Here is a 22,468-nt window from a genome sequence, read left to right as displayed (position 1 = left end):
ATAACCATATGTTCATCCAAAATGTTGTGGAGTAGAAGTAGTAGGCTATATGTAAATGGTGTACTCAAGTAAAGTACAATTATGTCAAAATTGTACCATACTAGTGTAAGTGTACTTGAGAAAATGAGAATGATTCCTCCATTTGAGATAAAAAGGCTTATATAAATTGGATTTTTCTTTATTACAACGACCTGGAAGTCTCTTGTCAGTGCTTGGAGATAAGATGTTCAGATTCCCTATATGCCATTTGAGAGATTAAAACGTATTTCTAAAATAAAATAAATCCTAAAACATCCGGTCCGTCCCTCTCGATGTTTCCTCTGGCCTCCGCTGCTCCGGCTGCTCACATCTTTGTGAACAGGAGGAGCGGAGTACTGCTACAGGAGCAGTTGTTGCTTGGCAACCTTAAAACTGCAGGTGATGTGGGATGTCTGTCTGCAGAGTATATAGTGGTGATGGTTGGGGGGGTTTCGGGTTAAAGAGAGGAGGTGAGTCTGAGCTAAAAGGGCTGCATTCATCAGAGGATAACCAGCTTTCCATGCTACTGCCTAACATTCTGTCTAGTGTGTGTGTGGAGGTAAAAGCATGTGGAGCTACAGCTGCTGCGATCAGTGGATTAAGCACATCTGAAATGTCTAGGTTAGCTACGTTAGCTAGCTAGCTTACAGCACATCAGAAGGAGTCATGTGATCACATTGTTAAAATAAGACCATAAAACATTTTAGGTAAGTTTCCAACAACAGAGACAGTTGTTCAGCTTTATCATCCTGAACGTCACCAAGCGCTCCGTCCCAGCTGTGTGCGTCACTCTTTAGTGTCCCCTGGTCTCCCAGCTGTGTGCGTCACTCTTTAGTGTCCCCTGGTCTCCCAGCTGTGTGCGTCACTCTTTAGTGTCCCCTGGTCTCCCAGCTGTGTGCGTCACATTTTAATGTCCCCTGGTCTCCCAGCTGTGTGCGTCACTCTTTAGTGTCCCCTGGTCTCCCAGCTGTGTGCGTCACATTTTAATGTCCCCTGGTCTCCCAGCTGTGTGCGTCACTCTTTAGTGTCCCCTGGTCTCCCAGCTGTGTGCGTCACTTTTTAGTGTCCCCTGGTCTCCCAGCTGTGCGTCACTCTTTAGTGTCCCCTGGTCTCCCAGCTGTGTGCGTCACTCTTTAGTGTCCCCTGGTCTCCCAGCTGTGTGCGTCACTCTTTAGTGTCCCCTGGTCTCCCAGCTGTGTGCGTCACTCTTTAGTGTCCCCTGGTCTCCCAGCTGTGTGCGTCACTCTTTAGTGTCCCCTGGTCTCCCAGCTGTGTGCGTCACTCTTTAGTGTCCCCTGGTCTCCCAGCTGTGTTTTGAGCTTCTTGCTTGGTTGATGCAGCTTTTAGTAAACGTTGCACATGTCTCCTCAAGTTGGTGAAGATGTCTCTTGATCTGCATGTGTTTTGGACATTTTTATTTTTGTATCGTTGTTGAACCTTTTTTGCATCGTTGTTGAAGCGTGTTTCTCCTGATGGACATTGTAGTTGCTTGCTATTTTATAAGGCATTGTAAAACAGATTTTGGATCTCAAGGAGAAATAAATAATTGGCAACAACAAGCGCTACTATTTATTTGTCAACATTTCCCTGAAAAAAAGTGTTTTCAGCTTTTCAAATATGCAGAGTTACTGTTTTTAACTCACAACAAAGGGACTACCTTTGGGATTTTGACTGACAGATATTTACAGACATCTGGTTGGATTTTGAGGAACTATAATGGACATTTTTCACCATTTCCTGACAGTGGATCAGTCAATAATTAGTCATTTGAAGCCGTGCTGAGAAACATTCAAGCCATAAACACAAATGTATGGATGTCTTAACCTTAAACGTAAAGAACAACATCATCGTGGGAAGGAAAGTCAAATGTGTACACGATGAAAACTCGTGCAAAACGATCCTACTGTGGGATTGAAGACTTTGGAAACGACAGGATGATCTTTCTGCGTTGGATTCGAGGCACACTAGTGTTATTGCATATGTGTGTGTTATGCTAGTGTGTGTCTTCCTGACTCTGTCCTGTATAGCCGAGGGCATGCCATCATAATTGCTGCAAGTGATTCAATTGTGATCCAATTCTGTCTGCTCCACAGGGGGCGGAGGAGCAGTGGGACATTAGAAATGGATAATTTACTTCACTGTGGAGAGATACGCTGCTCCTACTTTCATCCCTCACAAAACACACATGATGCTAACACACTGCAAACATCCTGAACCCATACGTACAGCTGTAGGTCTCAAACTGCGTCTATTTCAAAAAGGAAATGTGTGTTTCTCTGCGACGTCTCATTGGGTTGCAGCTCCATTAGCTCTGCTACTCTCAGAGGGAGGCTAGCTTCATGCTACATTAGGAAAATGGCCTTATGGATTTCACATTAAATGACTTTTCTGCAGCAAATCTCAAAGTTAATAAATATCGGATCTTAACCCACCACACTCTTTGGACTCAGACACTCAGGAGGGGGGGGGGCACTGTAATGTTAATGTTTGCTGCTCTCCTATCTATGGTCACAATGTGATGAGGCCTGCAGTCTGGCAAACAGCAGTCATGCGTGAACAGTAATCATATGGTGTCAATCATGTGGCTGGAGCCTTCACTCGGGAATCAGTCAGCCTTGGGCGGCTTACAGGCAAATCAACTCTTCTGCAGGTGGACAGCATGGTGACTGGCAGCTTATTCTGTCTGTCAGCAGAGAGCTGAGGGGAAATCGAACGATGCCTTACTGCAAAAATACTGGCATTTTTACTGAGTGCCTAAAAAAAAATACATTATACTCAATATTTTCCATATCAGAAAAGCTTTTCTCTCCCTGGACATCTGTGTATAATGGGTAAAACAAACATATTTTAGTTTACTAGATGAGGCTTTAGTTTTTCCCCAGATCTTATATAAGTCTAGGAGAAAATTAGCCTACTTCTCTCTTGATTTGTTAACTCAGATCTTATAGAAGTCTTTGAGAAAATGAACCTACTTCGTATTCTGTCTGTCAGCAGAGAGGTGAAGAGAAATCGAATACCCCTACACCTAAAACAAATACACCACAATCTCTGTGTAATGGGTAATAAAAACTAGATGCGGCTATTGTTTTTCACTTTCGATGAAACAAGTTCTTCTTCATGACTAAAGCCTTAAAGCTGCGCTAACAACTATCCCATGTAAACAATGAAATATGAAGTTTCTGTTGTTGAAGCAGCGATAAGGGGGTTCTGAATCTGAGGAATTCACCTTGAGTTTGCCAGGAATAGTAAATCAAGAAAGAAGTAGGGTCATTTTTTCAAAGACTTCTATACAATCTGACTTATTTTTGCAATCGCTGTTGCTGTTGCTGGATAGATAAGATAAGATAAGATAAGATAGAGAGAGGGGAGTTTCCCGACTTTCAGACACGCTTAAATTGGTTAAGCTTGAAATATTGCTCCAACTAACAAACTAGCTAGCTAACTAACCTGCCGCTTAAAGGTGGGGTAGGTAAGTTTGAGAAACCGGCTCGAGATACACTTTCTGTTATATTCCATGGAATGCTCTTAACATCCCGATAGCAATGAATATCTGAAGTGCTTTGACAAAAAATACATAAAAAATGTTCATCTGTGGAAGCTGTAGTACTGTAAAAAGCACGACCAATCATTTTAGCCGGCCCGGCTAAAATGATTGGATGGCCTACCTGCCTGTCAGCCTTCCATCTGTGCACAAACTTATCTCGTGCCCTCATTGGTCATGTGCGCGTTCGTGTGTGTTGGAGGAGGGGCTCTGTAAGGAAGTGGCAGATTTTCTCCGGTTGTGTATTTTCAAATTCTAGCGCACTCGAGCCGGTTTCTCCAAAATTACCTACCCCACCTTTAATGAGTATAAATGTAATTTGTGTCAAAAGGTAGACATTTTATTTTTAAAGGACCCATATTGAAGTGTCAGATCCAACAACATAACAACATCCGCTACGTAAAAAGAAGTCACTAGGCTTGTTTGAGATGAGCTGCGGCTCGCCTCGAAAGTAGATGAGAATAGCCGATTGCAGCCGGGGGAGGTCTCAAAAGGCTCGCCTGAAGTCGGACCACCCGGAGTCGGCTTGACTCGGTTTGCATTTATAAAGAATGCACAAATGTGTATAATCGTTAATGTCAGATATGTACTAAGTAAACACATTTGTTCCTGCTCAAGATTAGATTCAACTTTATTGTTATTGCACAGATTACAGGTACTGAGACAACGAAATGCAGTTTAGCTTCTAACCAGGAGTGCAACAAGCAGTAAAGTGAAAAGTAATGTACAATGAGCGCTCAGCTCGAGATACCAGCGAGTCGTTTCCCATCAAGCATTTAGCTTCTGCAGCCCGTGGAGAGAAACTGCGCCGCCTCGCTCTCAAGGCTGCCGGCGTCTTTGTCCCGTAAGATTTCAACGTCTCATGCAGTCGAGCCTCCAGAGCAAGTCGGACAAAATGACTAACCATCATGCAACGCACTAGCAAGACGGCGGTCGCAATTGCGCAGGTCTGCGTCGGTCTCGCTCATCTCAAACGAGCCTACTCATCTAGCTGGTGCCTCAGATGGTCCATGGTTCAGAGGGAAACTGGGTTGGCCACATTGATTAACACAGCCATTAAAGGGCCAATGAATGCCTTTTCACTCTTCTCCCTGCTAATGGCTCTAAATACTGTGTGTTTTGGGGCACAGTGCGGCTGAACTTGGCCTTTGTCTCACATCCTGCTGCAGATCCAGCCTGGCGCTTCATAAACATTTAACTGCCTTTTTTACTGAGCCACAAAGAGACACACTGGGAGTCCCTTACAACCACACATTTTTGTAATTTTGCCATTGAGAGTGCAGTTGGTAATTAGACACAAGTATCAACAGAGAAGATCACGCACAAAAGCAGCGGTGCATCCACAGACACTGTGAATGTTTGGGTGTGTTGTGCCCACAGGGAGACTTTGTACAAGTATGAATAATATTACATTTCTTCTCGAGAGTTAATTCAAACTTTATTCTGGGCACTGAGCAGAGATGGCAAAAGTACACACATCCTGCACTCAAGTAGAAGTACAGATACTGGTGTTTAAAAATACTCTGGTGAAAGTAGAAGTACTGACTAAACTTCTTCACTCAAGTCAAAGTAAAGAGGGCTTTGAAATGTACTTCAGTAAAAAGTACCCATAACTAGCAGCTGTTTTAAAGAGTACCTGACCTCCCTTTATATTAATAGAACAATAATGTCATTGTTAGCTAATGAATGTTTCCATGCTGAACAACGGCAACATGACAACGTTTTCATTGGTCCCTCTTCTTTAGAGAAGACCAGGAAATGATGGATACACGGATCGTGTTCAAATCAATAGGCACGCAATGACTCTAAATAATAATGATCACGCCACCAGACACACATTCAAACTAAAGGAACCAGCCTGTTTGGAAAATGTGAGAAGTAGAAAGTACAGGTATTTGTGTTCAACATGTAAGAAGTAGAAAGTACAGGTATTTGTGTTCAACATGTAACAAGTAGAAAGTACAGGTATTTGTGTTCAACATGTAAGAAGTAGAAAGTACAGGTATTTGTGTTCAACATGTAAGAAGTAGAAAGTACAGGTATTTGAGTTCAACATGTAAGAAGTAGAAAGTACAGGTATTTGGGTTCAACATGTAAGAAGTAGAAAGTACAGGTATTTGTGTTCAACATGTAAGAAGTAGAAAGTACAGGTATTTGGGTTCAACATGTAAGAAGTAGAAAGTACAGGTATTTGAGTTCAACATGTAAGAAGTAGAAAGTACAGGTATTTGTGTTCAACATGTAAGAAGTAGAAAGTACAGGTATTTGTGTTCAACATGTAAGAAGTAGAAAGTACAGGTATTTGTGTTCAACATGTAAGAAGTAGAAAGTACAGGTATTTGGGTTCAACATGTAAGAAGTAGAAAGTACAGGTATTTGGGTTCAACATGTAAGAAGTAGAAAGTACAGGTATTTGGGTTCAACATGTAAGAAGTAGAAAGTACAGGTATTTGTGTTCAAAATGTAAGAAGTAGAAAGTACAGGTATTTGTGTTCAAAAGTAAGAAGTAGAAAGTACAGGTATTTGTGTTCAAAATGTAAGAAGTAGAAAGTACAGGTATTTGTGTTCAAAAGTAAGAAGTAGAAAGTACAGGTATTTGTGTTCAACATGTAAGAAGTAGAAAGTACAGGTATTTGAGTTCAAAATGTAAGAAGTAGAAAGTACAGGTATTTGTGTTCAACATGTAAGAAGTAGAAAGTACAGGTATTTGTGTTCAAAAGTAAGAAGTAGAAAGTACAGGTATTTGTGTTCAAAATGTAAGAAGTAGAAAGTACAGGTATTTGGGTTCAACATGTAAGAAGTAGAAAGTACAGGTATTTGTGTTCAAAAGTAAGAAGTAGAAAGTACAGGTATTTGTGTTCAACATGTAAGAAGTAGAAAGTACAGGTATTTGAGTTCAAAATGTAAGAAGTAGAAAGTACAGGTATTTGTGTTCAACATGTAAGAAGTAGAAAGTACAGGTATTTGTGTTCAAAAGTAAGAAGTAGAAAGTACAGGTATTTGTGTTCAAAATGTAAGAAGTAGAAAGTACAGGTATTTGTGTTCAAAAGTAAGAAGTAGAAAGTACAGGTATTTGTGTTCAACATGTAAGAAGTAGAAAGTACAGGTATTTGTGTTCAACATGTAAGAAGTAGAAAGTACAGGTATTTGTGTTCAAAAGTAAGAAGTAGAAAGTACAGGTATTTGTGTTCAACATGTAAGAAGTAGAAAGTACAGGTATTTGGGTTCAACATGTAAGAAGTAGAAAGTACAGGTATTTGTGTTCAAAATGTAAGAAGTAGAAAGTACAGGTATTTGTGTTCAAAATGTGAGAAGTAGAAAGTACAGGTATTTGTGTTCAACATGTGAGAACTAGAAAGTTCAGGTATTTGTGTTCAAAATGTAAGAAGTAGAAAGTACAGGTATTTGGGTTCAACATGTAAGAAGTAGAAAGTACAGGTATTTGTGTTCAAAAGTAAGAAGTAGAAAGTACAGGTATTTGTGTTCAAAATGTAAGAAGTAGAAAGTACAGGTATTTGTGTTCAAAAGTAAGAAGTAGAAAGTACAGGTATTTGTGTTCAACATGTAAGAAGTAGAAAGTACAGGTATTTGTGTTCAAAAGTAAGAAGTAGAAAGTACAGGTATTTGTGTTCAACATGTAAGAAGTAGAAAGTACAGGTATTTGAGTTCAAAATGTAAGAAGTAGAAAGTACAGGTATTTGTGTTCAACATGTAAGAAGTAGAAAGTACAGGTATTTGTGTTCAAAAGTAAGAAGTAGAAAGTACAGGTATTTGTGTTCAAAATGTAAGAAGTAGAAAGTACAGGTATTTGGGTTCAACATGTAAGAAGTAGAAAGTACAGGTATTTGTGTTCAAAATGTAAGAAGTAGAAAGTACAGGTATTTGTGTTCAAAAGTAAGAAGTAGAAAGTACAGGTATTTGTGTTCAAAATGTAAGAAGTAGAAAGTACAGGTATTTGTGTTCAAAAGTAAGAAGTAGAAAGTACAGGTATTTGTGTTCAACATGTAAGAAGTAGAAAGTACAGGTATTTGTGTTCAACATGTAAGAAGTAGAAAGTACAGGTATTTGTGTTCAACATGTAAGAAGTAGAAAGTACAGGTATTTGTGTTCAACATGTAAGAAGTAGAAAGTACAGGTATTTGTGTTCAAAAGTAAGAAGTAGAAAGTACAGGTATTTGTGTTCAACATGTAAGAAGTAGAAAGTACAGGTATTTGGGTTCAACATGTAAGAAGTAGAAAGTACAGGTATTTGTGTTCAAAATGTAAGAAGTAGAAAGTACAGGTATTTGTGTTCAAAATGTGAGAAGTAGAAAGTACAGGTATTTGTGTTCAACATGTGAGAACTAGAAAGTTCAGGTATTTGTGTTCAAAATGTAAGAAGTCAAAGTAAAAAGTCTTCAGAAAAATAAGTAGTGGAGTAAAGTACTGATACCAGAAAAATGTACTTAAGTACAGTAACGAAATATTTGTACTCCACTACTTCCCACCTCTGGCACTGAGGTGCAATATGGTATCATCATTCATGGGGTCATGTGACCAGGAAGGGACTGGGGGTTGTCGACGTGTGATTTTGCAACAGCTCTCAGTGTTTTACCTTTGTTATTGTGGTGTTTCTATTCATACTGTTACTAACATATTTGATCTTATTTGTATTCTTATTATCCTGTGTTTCGCTCTTACTCTGTTGCTGCTCCAACACCTAATCTCGTCTATTCTTATCATCTCATCTTATCTCTAATGGTATCTGAATGTAGAATATTCATTATTACACTATACATAAAATGCACAACATGTCAAGGACCTGTACGACGTTAAGCACAGACAGGGGCGTTTGTTAAGGTTTTATTAATGACTTTAATATTTCTTTATTTTTCCACATTTTAAAGAAGACCGATCTCTATCTCTCATGTCGATGGAAGATCGTTCTTTTTCTCCGTCTTTGTAAAGAACTTAATGAAGAGACAAACAAAATGGAGAATGAAACACACCCTGGAGTAAAACAGAATTTCTACACTATCATTTAGCATTAACAACAATACATTTTAGATTCTATTTTTAGCTAATATAGCCTCGTTCTGGATTCTCGCGCAGCCTCCACAAAGTGGCTGCGACAGCTACTCTACTTTTTCTCTCTTTGACATTTCCTGTGACCACAGAAAACTTGCAACAACATGTTTGCCTCTGAGAAAAAAATGAAATGAAAAGGCTGGAAACAGCAGCGAGGATGTGTGCTCGGAGGGGTTGTCTCTGTAAATCATGCTCCCTGCCATCAGAGAGGAACGTTACTGCAGATCTTAGGGTGCTTCGGCTGGTCATAACTACCTGGGGAGGAAACGGTGATGGAGACATCTCTCTCAAACACCTGAACACACTTTCACACAGAGACAGGAAGGGAGGAAACCAAAGGCCATGACATAAAGGGGGAGAGAAAGTGATGGATTAGATTTCTGGGCCTAGGGTTCATAAAGCAAACGCTGCAAGAAGCTCAAAACACAACGGAGACCAGGGGACACTAAAGAGTGACGCACACAGCTGGGAGACCAGGGGACACTAAAAAGTGATGCACACAGCTGGGAGACCAGGGGACACTAAAGAGCAGGGCTGCCAACATTTGAGTTCAGCTTGGAGTGAGATTTTTTTTTTTTGGTGAACCGAAAAAAGAAACGTTCATGTGTTCAGTGTTACAAATGTATTGAACAAGTACAAACTAGGGTTTCCCATTAATGTACCGGGCGCTACAGTGGAGTACGCACATACACAGTGTACCCGCGACTCTTACAATGAAGGCTCGATAATCAGCTCACAGCATATAAAATGGCATATAGGTGTAAGCAGGGGTAAAGTGCTATTTTATAAGTGGGGGTGGTCCTCACCTCCTCTAGGGGGGTCCAGGGGCATGCTCCCCCGGGAAGATTTTTTTTTTAAATATTGAAGTTAAATACATCAATCTGGTGCACTTTGAGAGCAAAATGAATTTAAGGATACATCTCTCAACACCCATATGAAACACAACTAATATCTTATAATATATTCTCCTTACCTTCTCTTATTCTTCTCATCCTCCTTCTCCTTCGTCTTTGCTCAGACCCCCGGTATACCCTCGTTACATCCAATCAGTGTGCAAATACCGTACAGCCAATCACAATGCGTGACGCTGTCCAGGTTGCTAGGCGGCAGTGCTAGGGACCGCGGGTGTCAGGTGATGCAAACAGGAAGTCCTCCGTAAGCCTGACCGTCTCATTTCGTAGACCGCTCGGTTTGCTGTTCCTTCACTTTATTTTTATATTTATATACATTTGTTGTGAATGAAAACTTAGCGTGAGGAAAGGCATGTGTGGCGTGAGTGCGTGAGATATGTGTTAATTGCGTGACTCTCACGCTCAATGCGTGAGTGTTGGCAGCCCTGCTAAAGAGTGATGCACACAGCTGGGAGACCAGGGGACACTAAAGAGTGATGCACACAGCTGGGAGACCAGGGGACACTAAAGAGTGATGCACACAGCTGGAGAAGGGTCTAGCTGCGGCCGCGGCCAGTACACGACACTACACGACACGCCCACTACACGACACGCCCACCTGACACGACACTACGGTGGCTGAGAGACATTACCATACATGGCAGATTAAAAGCGAATTGACGACACTGACGCTGATGCAAGGATATTTAAAGAGACATGAGGTTCAGAGAACAGACAAACAATATGGCGCACCGAGTACAGGTAATTAACGTATTGTGGTTTTAGATATAATTACATACTATTTAGGTTCTCGTTTGTTTGTCGATGTGGCTGTTTAGCGCAGTGTAATTGTGTTTATTTAGCTAATTTGTATTTTAAATATTAAATGTAAAGGAATGGAATACATATAAATATATATATATCTTAGCTCTTAGCTTGACATGCTCGACGTTCAGTTAGCATATATGCTAACTGAACATGCTCGTTCAGTTAGCATGTCAAGCTAAGAGCTAAGATATATGTATATATTTTAGCTTGACAGATGGAACAATGCATGTACTCGCATTTTTACAAGAATCTGATTTTAAATATTCATTGAAGGTGTCTTTCACATTTGAATGTTTTAAAAAAAAAACATGTATTAGCTGCTATACTGACATGCACATATGTATAATTATATTATTATTTTAAGTGTGGTTTAAAGTTAAATGATATATAGTTATTGGGTAGAGCCAAGTAACCCAGGTGGATGCAATCAGGCCTCTGTTTTTAGATGGGGTTTGTGGCCATGCTGTAGGCCTGACATTTAAACCATAGACCGTATATATAAAGATTTAAACTAGCTGAAGGGCTTTCTGTTCGAACCACAGTGACATCTAGAGGTTGTTTTGTGCATAACATGTCAACCAAAAAGGTAGAGCTGGCTGAATCAGATGGAGTTAAACTTTTTTTTTTTTCAACAAGATATCAAGACACAAAATGTGCTCTACCAAATGGTGGCGCTGGCAGTTAAAGGGTTACCTTCTGAAAGTGAGGAAGTATGACCAGCTTTGTCCCATAGGATTATACAGGCCAGTCCATTGCTGCTTGTTTAAGGAGTTAACTATTTCCAATATTAAAGTCACTGAAATTGTATTCTATTTTATTCACCTATAGACAAACAACACAACACTCCGTGATGGAGCACGCCCAGAGCTCAACAAATTGGACTCGGACACCTTCCAGTGTCCATTTTGTGAAAGGACCGGGTCATACCCTGGTCTGATGGCTCATTTGCAGAGCCACCAGAGGGCACTTGTGAAATATGGAGGTAAGTACATCTATAATTCTATATGATCATTGTATACTTCATCACATTACATTACATGTTACTTGTTAGATGTGTTTAATGCCTCACACATTATGGATACATGTGTTATTTCTGTGCCCCAGGACATCCTTGGTGTAAATTCATTTTGAATTATAAATTGAACATTAAAAATTAGATTTATATTCAGGTTATGAAGTGTTAATAATGCTGGAAAAATATCCTTATTTGGGGTAGGCACAATATGAGCATAATCACACATTCAATCTGCAAAAAATCAGTTTATAGGCAAAAATATTATTGTTGGTGACATGATTATTTATTGCTCTCGCACAAACACCTTGTTTCAAATTGCATATTTACAAGAAATTCATGTTGGTTTGTTTCTAGAATCCTCTAAACCACTTTCTGTCTCTTTTTTTTAGGTTATAATGTTTATAAATGCCATCTCAAATGTGTGGCCAGCAGCCATTATCACTGTGGCTTTTGCCCAAGAATCATTGGGAGAAAGGAGATGTTTATTAGTCACTTTAAAAACTGCTGCACTGAACATCCAACTACGTTGGCGGCGGCCCCAGCAACCACAACGACTCCTCCAGTGATGGCCCCGACGGCCGCTCCAGTGATGGCCCCGACGGCCGCTCCAGTGATGGCCCTGATGGCCCCGACGGCCGCTCCAGTGATGGCCCCGACGGCCGCTCCAGTGATGGCTCCGACGGCCGCTCCAGTGATGGCTCCGACGGCCGCTCCAGTGATGGCTCCGGCTGCTGCAGCAACATGGCACAATATTTCCACAGCCCCCAACATTTTGATGTCAAAGTGCAAAACCACAACATGTTGTTTTTGTAGCCTACAACTAAAAAGGAACATTTTTCACATGATGTTCTGTTCAATAAATGTTCATTGAGGAAAACGGTATCAGTGTCTTATTGTATATTCATCACAGTGAATGCAGTGCATGCTGAACTTGCCGGACCATATACTGTAGTTGAAAGTACACAATGAAACACTGGCTTGCTTGTATCAAATCAATACAATTCCCACATGCCCTACCCCGGAACCTGCGGTCTTCAGACTTCAGTTATGTTTGTTTCTACTCCTGTTCTTTTTAAAGCGACCTTGGGTCTCATGAAAGGCGCTATATAAATCCAAGTTATTATTAATACATCATTGGAACGGTAAGAATCTCAGCTACAACACTGACTAAAGCCTTACCATCTCCAGTATGCCTACATGACAAGCATTTTTATAATATACAGTAAACATATCTTTGACTTATTAGAGAAGAGACAATCATCAAGCCAGATACCAAGGTATTTACAACAGGCAACCACTTCAATTACTTTTCCTTTATGTTATTGTTATTTGGTTTTTATTAGTGCTTTTGTCGTTTTGAAGGAAATTAAAATACTGTATTGAGTTGGTTTCTTCTGTTTTGGAAGCCTTGTATATCTTTTTGGTCTTGTTAGAAATACCCCATGGTAAAACAGTGTTCGAGCAGCAGTTAAAGAAGCTTAGTTTGCTGTCTTAGACTGCCAGTTGTATTAAGATGGTTTGTTCACAATTTACACATAAAACCTAAATGTTCATCTGTTTATTGTTCTTCTTCCTTTATATTCAAAGCATGTTGATTGTCTATTGGCTATATCTTGACATTATGTTAATTTGATCATACTTGCCATACATTTATTTTAATTTATGCGATTCCTTCAAAGGTTTTGTAATAGACCCCTAGTACTTTTAATTTATAAAGTAATAATAACACATGTGAATGATTGAGCTCATTAGTGGCCTGACTGGCCCTCCTAATTTGTTCCTTAATGACCCCATGATGTGATAATGTATATCTTAAAACCTTTAACAACTATATTTAGATGTTCACAAATATCTACATTTATGTATAAAATACATGTGTAGCAGTTAGACAAACATAATCAATAGATCATCTCATTAATACCTATTTTATATATTAAAAAAAAGTTTACTAAACCACCGTTTGTTGACAAAATGATTTGGGTTGAAAGTTATACTGTTGTGTCTCAAACGGATAGACTAGGTTATTAATTTATTTGCCTAATAGTTGCTTAAAATGCTACAATAACATTTGCAATTCGTTTTTAATCTGCCATGTACGATCTCAATAATAATAAGTGTCGTCAATTCGCTTTTAATCTGCCATGTACGGTAATGTCTCTCAGCCACCGTAGTGTCGTGTCAGGTGGGCGTGTCGTGTAGTGGGCGTGTCGTGTAGTGTCGTGTACTGTCCGTGGCCGCAGCTAGACCATATTGCACAGCTGGGAGACCAGGGGACACTAAAGAGTGACGCACACAGCTGGGAGACCAGGGGACACTAAAGAGTGACACACACAGCTGGGAGACCAGGGGACACTAAAGAGTGACGCACACAGCTGGGAGACCAGGGGACACTAAAGAGTGACGCACACAGCTGGGAGACCAGGGGACACTAAAGAGTGACGCACACAGCTGGGACGGAGCGCTTGGTGACGTTCAGGATGATAAAGCTGAACAACTGTCTCTGTCTCAGAGTGAGTCTGTCTCATAACTGTCACTGTTTGTCAGGATATCTGAAATGACTAGGTTAGCTACGTTAGCTAGCTAGCTTACAGCAGATCTGCAGTAACAACAGAAGGAGTCATGTGATCACATTGTTAAAATAAGACCATAAAACCTTTCAGGTAAGTTTCCAACAACAGAGACAGTTGTTGTTGTCCCCTGGTCTCCCAGCTGTGTGCGTCACTCTTTAGTGTCCCCTGGTCTCCCAGCTGTGTGCGTCACTCTTTAGTGTCCCCTGGTATCCGTTGTGTTTAGAGCTTCTTGCAGCGCTTGGTTGATGCAGCTTCTAGTAAACTTTTGACATGTTTCCTCAAGTTGGTTCAAGATGTCTCTTCATGTGTTTTGGCTCATTTGTGTTCTGTATCGAATATAAATGTTTTGGGCCGTTTGCACCTGTCGGCCACCATAATAAGCAATACTTTAATTAAATTGAAAACAATGCACTTTGCTTTGATATTGACTCTAAGAGTAATAGCTTTAGCAGTAATAGATGCTGGTTATGAAACAATAATCAGGTATTGAATGTGCACACTCAGCAGAAAAAGTAAATATCACCAATTGTTTAAACTAAATCAATAGAGAGTGTGACGCTGCCAGATGTCGTTTAAAATCAGCTGATGTTATACCTGTGGGACAGGATGGATAACGATACTCTCCATACTGCTCAAAATTGGTTATCAAATCATTTCCAATCTTTTCTATTTTTCCCCCAGAGACTAAGGGGGAGAGCAACCTCCACTCTAAAAAGTCATTTCCAGTCTTGTTTATTATATGTAGATAGCATCAGATGCAGCAAAGTCTTGTGGTCATTTATTCTGGAGCTATCCGAGTTTGTTTATGCATCTCGTGTCTGAAATTGATGCACATATTATTGCATTTAGAGTTACATTTGCTTTGCATTCACTCTGTGAGAGCCGTTGAAAAGCCGATGCGTCTCAGAAATGTCTTCAGGAGAACTGATGGTGAATTTTAAAGGCAGTCCTCGGGCGAAACCTACATTTTTAATATCATTTTTATAGATAATGATAGCCCAGAACTCCTACAGGATACATTTGGTGGTCGGTGAATAATTCATGATTTAATAAATGAAACTTTGAATTAATCGAATTTGAATTTGAATCTTTTGGCAAAGCGAGGAATGATTGAAGGAGCTGCTGTAAATAACCAGATGCTGCTGTAGATGCTAACAGGAAGTCAAAGCTGAAGCAGTCCGAGACACAACCATCTGTGTGTGAGTGTGTGTTATGGACTTGAGCATGTGTGCAGGCTTTGACGCATAGATGCTGTTTGTTTTCTGATTCTGCAGAAAATAAATAAAGTTCCCTACATCCTGGAGCTAATATCTCCATGATAAGGTATTGATAGCAGTTTCGGTATTGTTACTGTCTGGGGCTTTTAATTTGAAATATAAACTTAATCCGAAATCTCCTAGGATACAGATACTTTGAGGGACTTTTATTTTGAAAAACATGCCTAATTCTGAGCTTTCTTTACAGACACTGTAAGGCCCAATCCCAAACCACGCCCTACACCCTACCCCTACACTCCCCCTCCGTGACGGAGTGAACTCTGTGGAGTGACACTCGCAGCTCAACGAGGCTCCCTCCTGTCAGATGGAGGGAGTAAATACAGCGGCAAGCTTTGGGACAAACTCCCCTCTCTCCGGCAGAAACAGGAAATGCCGTAACTGTATGTAACAACGGTTTCAAATCAGCATCTCTTAGACAAAACATAATAATTAGTAACTCAAATAAAACTCCAAACATCTTTCATTGTGTTACTTTTTTGTAAAGCTCTTTTAGTTTTAAACCTGATGTTTATAAGCTTCTTAGTTTTTGCAACAGTCTGTAAATATACACAACTTTATAATAAAATGCACACATTTACCTTTTTCTAGACTAAACACAGGTATGATCCTAAGTTAAAGAAACATGAGGTTATCATGAGGTTGTTAACATCGCAGTTTATCAGTGGATGTTTGCTGGAACTGTTTGTAAACAGCGTGTTTCCTGACGGACACACACAGTGCTGAGTCCGGTCAGGTAGTGCAGCACGTGAAGTCAGGGGGTATTTCTCAATGTCGAGGAAGGCTGCTCCAGAGCCACTATTTCAAGCATGCTACGTCATCGAGTCCCGCCGAAGGACTGTTCCAATGTCCAGCATACTTGGAATTCTACCGAGGCCGGTGTACTTCGTAGCGGGAAATTTCGAGGCTGCACATGTGTAGACTCTGCGGTCTTAAAATCCCCACAATGCTTTGCGCACGGACCAATTTCCAAATCTTTTGCGGAAATCGCACTCCATTTAAGGCGGGGCCTCTCATATGACGCACACCTGTTAGCCTGTTCCACAATTCTTCGTTTTCCGAGGCTAGGAAGGATTCTTGCCTCGCTTCTGAAGCAAGTGACTCGGAAGACATGTGCTACCAAGCAAGCGTCCTCGACATTGAGAAACACCCAGGATCGATGCAGACTCGCTGTTTGAGGGCTTGATAGCCCACTCCCCCTCCACACCGCTCCACACTCGTTGGTTTGGAACAGCACTTAATGTGGCGGACCCTACGCGCAAACGGAGGGGTAGTGTGTAGGGGTAGGGTGTAGGGCGTGGTTTGGGATTGGGCCTCACTTTCAGGAGCTTTTATTTTGAAAAACAAGCTTCCTCCTGAGCTTCCTGTACGGTGTTACTGTCTGGGGCATTCATTTGAAAAGTAAGCCTAACATTGATGTTAGGTTACATATACTTTCTTGGACTTTTATTTTGAAAAGCAAGGCTCATATTGAGCCTCCTGTTGGATAGCTACTGTCTGGGGCTTTTATTTTTTGAAAAACAAGCCTTGTCCTGAGCGTTAACTTTATGGGCATTTTTTTTGGGGGGGGGGGGGATCCTTGTGCTGAGTATCCTGTTCAGATACAGTTACTCTATGCGGCTTTTGTTTTGTTATGTAAAGATATTTGGCTAATTTTCATTCTGTGACCTCTGTTTGGAAAAATAGGAATCCATCCTACCAGAAATCTCAAGCTTTCTGATAGGGTGGATTCTTTATAGGACTTTTATTTAGAAAATATGCCTTGTCCTTTGTGTCCTGTATTGATACAGTGACTTAAAGGGGCTTTTATTTTGAACGAGAGGTTAAAAGAGGGGGGGGGGGCAGATTAAGGCCTATTGAAGGTATTTAGAAGTCTTAAAAAGTCTTAAATCTAACTAAGCTAATGTTTACAAAATAATCCACTAAATATCTCTTGGAATAATGTCACTCAGATTTAGATAGCGGACGTTTGTGCATCACTTTCTGGATGTTTCTCCGTCACATGTTCCCGGTGTCTTGTAGTCTTCCTTTCTGTGGCTCTAAGAGAATAATAAGAATAAAGGCGTTAATGACGATGTCAGATTGTGATGTTGGCATTTCCCCGCCGATACCTCCAATCCCCACATTTACATTTCATATCTCTGGTCCCTGTGTGAAAGGCCAGGCTGGATTAAGGTATCAAGGAGATGCCGTTCCTCCTCATGGACAGACAGGCGGCAGAGCACCTAAATCCCTGAGCTGAGCCCTCATCAGTCTCACCCCCCCCCCCCCCCCCCCAAAAAAACCCCCAGAGATCAGGCGTGATGGCATGTAATGGTGGATATAATTGCTTTGTCCTCTATCTTTCTTCCTCCTCTCTAACCAAATGAGACGAGGTGACACACGAGCGGAGCGTGAACTCTTTCTGTCACGATTCCTGTCTGCCGTCCAGAAGCAAATGTCAGATTGGCTGCAGTCCGACTGAATGTAGTGCGTATTTATATATATATATTTATATCTGGCAGCGTCTCTTCCCTCACCCACATTCATCTGGTACACGTTTTTATATGAATGTATTGCAGGGAGAAGCACATGCTGACTGAATATGTTGTTATTTCATAAGCTCTGAAATCAGGTTTCAGTTCTGCAGACGGTACATCTTCAAAAAGTGAACAAATTATTTATTCAAAGGTGGAGCTCTGCCATTATGAAGCGATCCAGACCCCCCCCACGCCTTCTGAATCATAGCAGGATCTCCACTTTACGAACACACACACACACACACACACACACACACACACACACACACACACACACACACACACACACACACACACACTAACAGAAAACAAAACGATAACAGTTTGCAAAAGTGTGAATGTTTTTATAAAAACTGCTAAAACTGATAGAAAAACAAAAATAAAATAAGTTATTGAAGGTAGAACATTAATCCTACCCCCCCCCCCCCCACACACACACACTCCTTTACAGACAGTATGATAAAAAGTGTTTTCCTGTAACAGTAGATTTGCTCCTTGTTGTTGAGCCGCGTCCCTCCTTAACCGTGAAGGATGGAGATACCAAAGGTCCCTTGTTAGTATGCAAAACACGGCATCGTGTTTTTCACCATGTCTCATTTCCAATTGTACCAGGAGTGGAGAGTATGCGGGAGATTACAGGCGTTAAACACTTTGGTTCTGCTTAATAGTGACTCTTTGATTTGGTGGGAGGGATGATTGAGAGCGAGCAGAACCTCAGCAGAACGAGAGGAAATGTGTCTAATTAAAACAAAATGCTTTATCAAGAGCGCAGCGAGGCGGGAAAATAAAGCCAGCAGTTTCCTGATAAGCATCTTATTAAAACAGCCACATGTCTAATGGAGGTGCTGCTCATTGTAAGAGGAATTTAGATAATTGTTCTCACTGGTTTCCTTCCCACCCCCCATCCATAAGCATGTAGTAGTCAGCCTCCATGTTTGTTTGTTTTTGTCATTTTATTACACTGGACTCCAAAATAAATTACAGTAAAAATAAGAATAATAGTTAAAAAAATTGATAAATGAATACATTTAAATATTGTTTTAATTTTTTATAAATAAATAAAAAAGGGGGGGGGGGGTTGAGGATATATATGTGAGGTGACATTATGAAAGAAGACAAGGGGACCAAAAAACAAATACAATAATAAATGAATTAATAGCAAAAATTAAATAACATATTTGTTGTAGTAAATAAACACGTGGGGTTTCTACATGGAAAGAAAATACTAAATAACACGACAACGATAAAATATATACAAAAATCTTTCTCTGTTGTGATTGGTCAACCGCTTAGAGATGTCCCGCCCCTTAGTCTATCACGTTCAATGTTTTTGTAGCGATAGCCAATAGAAAAGCGAGTGTTCCATAGTGACGTCACTATGTTCCGGAAGTAAACAAAGGAGTCCAATGGAGGCATTTCAGGGGGGATACAAAAAACCTATAAAACACTAAAGGAAAGGAAAAAAATAAATAAAATGAATGGGGTCTCTTTAAAAGCCAAATTAAAAAACGATATGGCTCTTGAAAGTTTGAAACAAAAGCATTTGATACAAACTGAGTCTTTGTGTTTTCTTCTGGGTTTGGAGAATGCACACCTTGCAGTATAGTGTGAACGACTGGGTGCTGTGGGCACAAAGTACTTAATTGTTTTTTTATATCATCATTACTCATCTGCTCTGACAGCCCGCTGATGTGTTGAGAGATGGACCATCTGCACGCTGCTATTTCTGAGGTGTTTCCATACCGATGACATGTGAGTGTGATGTGAGATAACAGCACATCTAATGCCTCCCAGCAAGGACAAAATAATAATAATTTTACAATTTTGTTATTAACAATTTAATACAACGCCTCACTCAGCAAACACATCAGAGCAGCTTGCAATTACCACGTCCCCTGTGATCGCATCTCTGTGGAAATTAATTGCTGTTTTTAATTGTGTTTTTTTCCATTGACGGATCCTGACGAGCTGATGAGAGACGGACGCCTGTGCCTCAGATCAGGATCATCATGTTCAATATAACTTCAGGGAAAACAAATGAGAGCTATGACTGCCCCCGTCCTCCTGATACTCACAAGTTGCTGACTAAAATAAGCACCGATCAAGGTTTTCTGTAACTGTCCGAGTCTCTTCACATTTTAGTCTTCATGAACCAGTCTTTAAACACTGCCAGAGCCCATATTCCTGTTTAGGCGGATAGACGCGAATTTGCGCCACAAAAAGACAATCAGCGTTGAGAGTCGCAGCCTGTCGTCAATGTTAGCTGTTAGCCGTTAGCACACAGAGCTCACAGCTCCTCATATCTGTTTAGAAACTGGAGAAAAGTTATACATGTACAAACCACAGACTTTCTATGGCATGGTGAATACAGTCGCTGCTTTATTTCTGTCTGTATGACGTTGTTGTGAGTGCAGGGTTGCCAACTTTGGGTACCTGGCTGGAGTGAGATTTTGATATCATGGGTTTAATTCGGTTTAATTACACATATGCGCACAAAATGACTGCTATCGTGTCAGCAGCGGGATCTTAGCATATATATAGGATATATATACAATATATACAAATACACAATAATGGATAATAATAAAATAATGGAAAATGTATCCAACTAAATTAATTATCGTGAGAGGCCTATGAAACACACACACAAACAAATCTACAGACTTACTCCAAACTGCCAAATATATTAATTAACACACTCTCACTCTCATATACTCTTTGACTCTATTTTGGCCTAGTAGAACAATAAGCAGCAGACTTTTACTTTTTTATCATTTCTACTGGATCTTAGATCTGCGCATGCGCAATACGTGTCGGCAGTTGCGGCTCCAGAGTATTTTTGTTGGGTAATCTATGGTAGGGCTAACCCATACAGTGGTGGGGCTCAAGTCAGTATTTGCAATGTAATTACATACACGCTCCCCCCGACAGTGAAACGCCACGCGTGAGGTTTAGATTATTTCCCTGTCTCAATCCAAATTGAACTGTATGAAATAAAAAGGCACATTTGTCTTGTAGTAAATAAAAAGGGCGACCTGGAGCCAATCCTGCTCCCCACAGGTAAAAGAGTTGACATGCTGAAGACCCAACCCCTGCAGGGGGGTCTGGGGGGATTCTCCCCCAGGAGATTTTTTTAATACTAACATACAATACACATTCTGGTACTCTCTTGAGTAGAAAAATAAATAAATCTATTACCACACGACATATTTAAAAAAATGAATGGCATTTTAGTTTTGTGTGACTTTGTTCTGAAAGCTGAACCTGCTGCTCCTCACAGAGAGAAGAGGGAAGAGGCTGTGTGAATTACTTTACATTGTGGATAAGGGTGGATAGCCCCCATTGTTCTGTGTGTCAAAATGAAAGACAGCCCACACAACTATCATCAAACCGTGGGGTCTTATTTCATTACGTGTTGATTTCTATCAACACGTAGTGTTGTATCGATGTATAGAGATGTACTACAGCAAAAGTATTCTCCGTCGGGACTTCCTGCAACAACACCACGCTGTTATCGTGATTCTGATTGGCCAGAAGACATTATCAAAGATGGTTTATTGAGAAGACGATCACTACAGTACGTGACAAAAGTTTTCAAAACCTTTCTAGTCTTCGGTATTATTGTTTTTGGCGTGAAAATAGTTTGGGCAGCGTGAGAGCGTGAGATTGAGAGTGAAAGCGTGTGTCACACGCCAGATGCGTGAGAGTTGGCAACCCTGTGTGAGTGTGGACAGAGCAGCTACATTAACTTAGCCTGATCGATAGCTACGTTAGCTTAGCCCGATCCGATCTCCATTCAGAATTTGTTTTAAAGTGTTTCGCCTGCCGTCTTGTAAGCACACTTGTCAAAGCATTAATTCATGGTTTACTAATGGGTGTGTAGTTATTTCGACAATTAAATCACAGTAAAATATGTTAATGTTGTTGTTGTTGGTATCTACCATAGTATCTACATGGAGAAAAGCCCCGCCTTCTCGGCAGTTTGAGTGACACAAGTAAACACAACTGAAAGCCGCGGTCCTTCCTGTCTGTCTTCTTCTGCTGTTCCCTTTAGTGTTGACTTCCTGTCTTTAACAAGACACTTGTACATTGTGCAAAAGACATGATTAGCCACGGAAATGTTCATTATAATAACTCAGATTTTTGGAACAGAAATATTTGCATGTATAAGACTCTCTGTTTTTCGTGTGTGTGTGTGTGTGTGTGTGTGTGTGTGTGTGTGTGTGTGTGTGTGTGTGTGTGTGTGTGTGTGTGTGTGTGTGTGTGTGTGTGTGTGTGTGTGTGTGTGTGTGTGTGTGTGTGTGTGTGTGTGTGTGTGTGTGTGTGTGTGTGTGTGTGTGTGTGTGTGTGTGTGTGTCCTCAGATGCGGCTCACATAAAGATGGATGCTCAGCGGAGTGGACAGGTTCCCTCGTGATCTCCAAACATGGCTGCAGGGGTAAGAATTAAAGGCATCACTGGAGGCCCCTTTGAAAGCTTCCAGCTCGGTATGAAATGTGTGTGTGTGTGTGTGTGAGCACTTTGATCAGTTAACGGTCAGCGGCGACCTGCAGGGGGGGGGGGGGGGGCCTCATGTTCAGCCTTCCACCTGACCACTGTTTGATTTGCTCACTGAACTCATCCTGCAACTAATAAGCTTCATGCTTTGCCACAAATGAACCCTCTCTATCAATCTGATGTCACACATGCATGTGTCGTTGCAGAAATGGGACTTCCAGGCTTCTCTTGGACTTAAAATCACACTGTA

Source organism: Trematomus bernacchii, unplaced genomic scaffold (assembly GCF_902827165.1).
Source record: "Trematomus bernacchii unplaced genomic scaffold, fTreBer1.1, whole genome shotgun sequence".
NCBI classification, from domain to species: Eukaryota; Metazoa; Chordata; class Actinopteri; order Perciformes; family Nototheniidae; genus Trematomus; species Trematomus bernacchii.
This window is presented reverse-complemented; position numbering follows the sequence as displayed.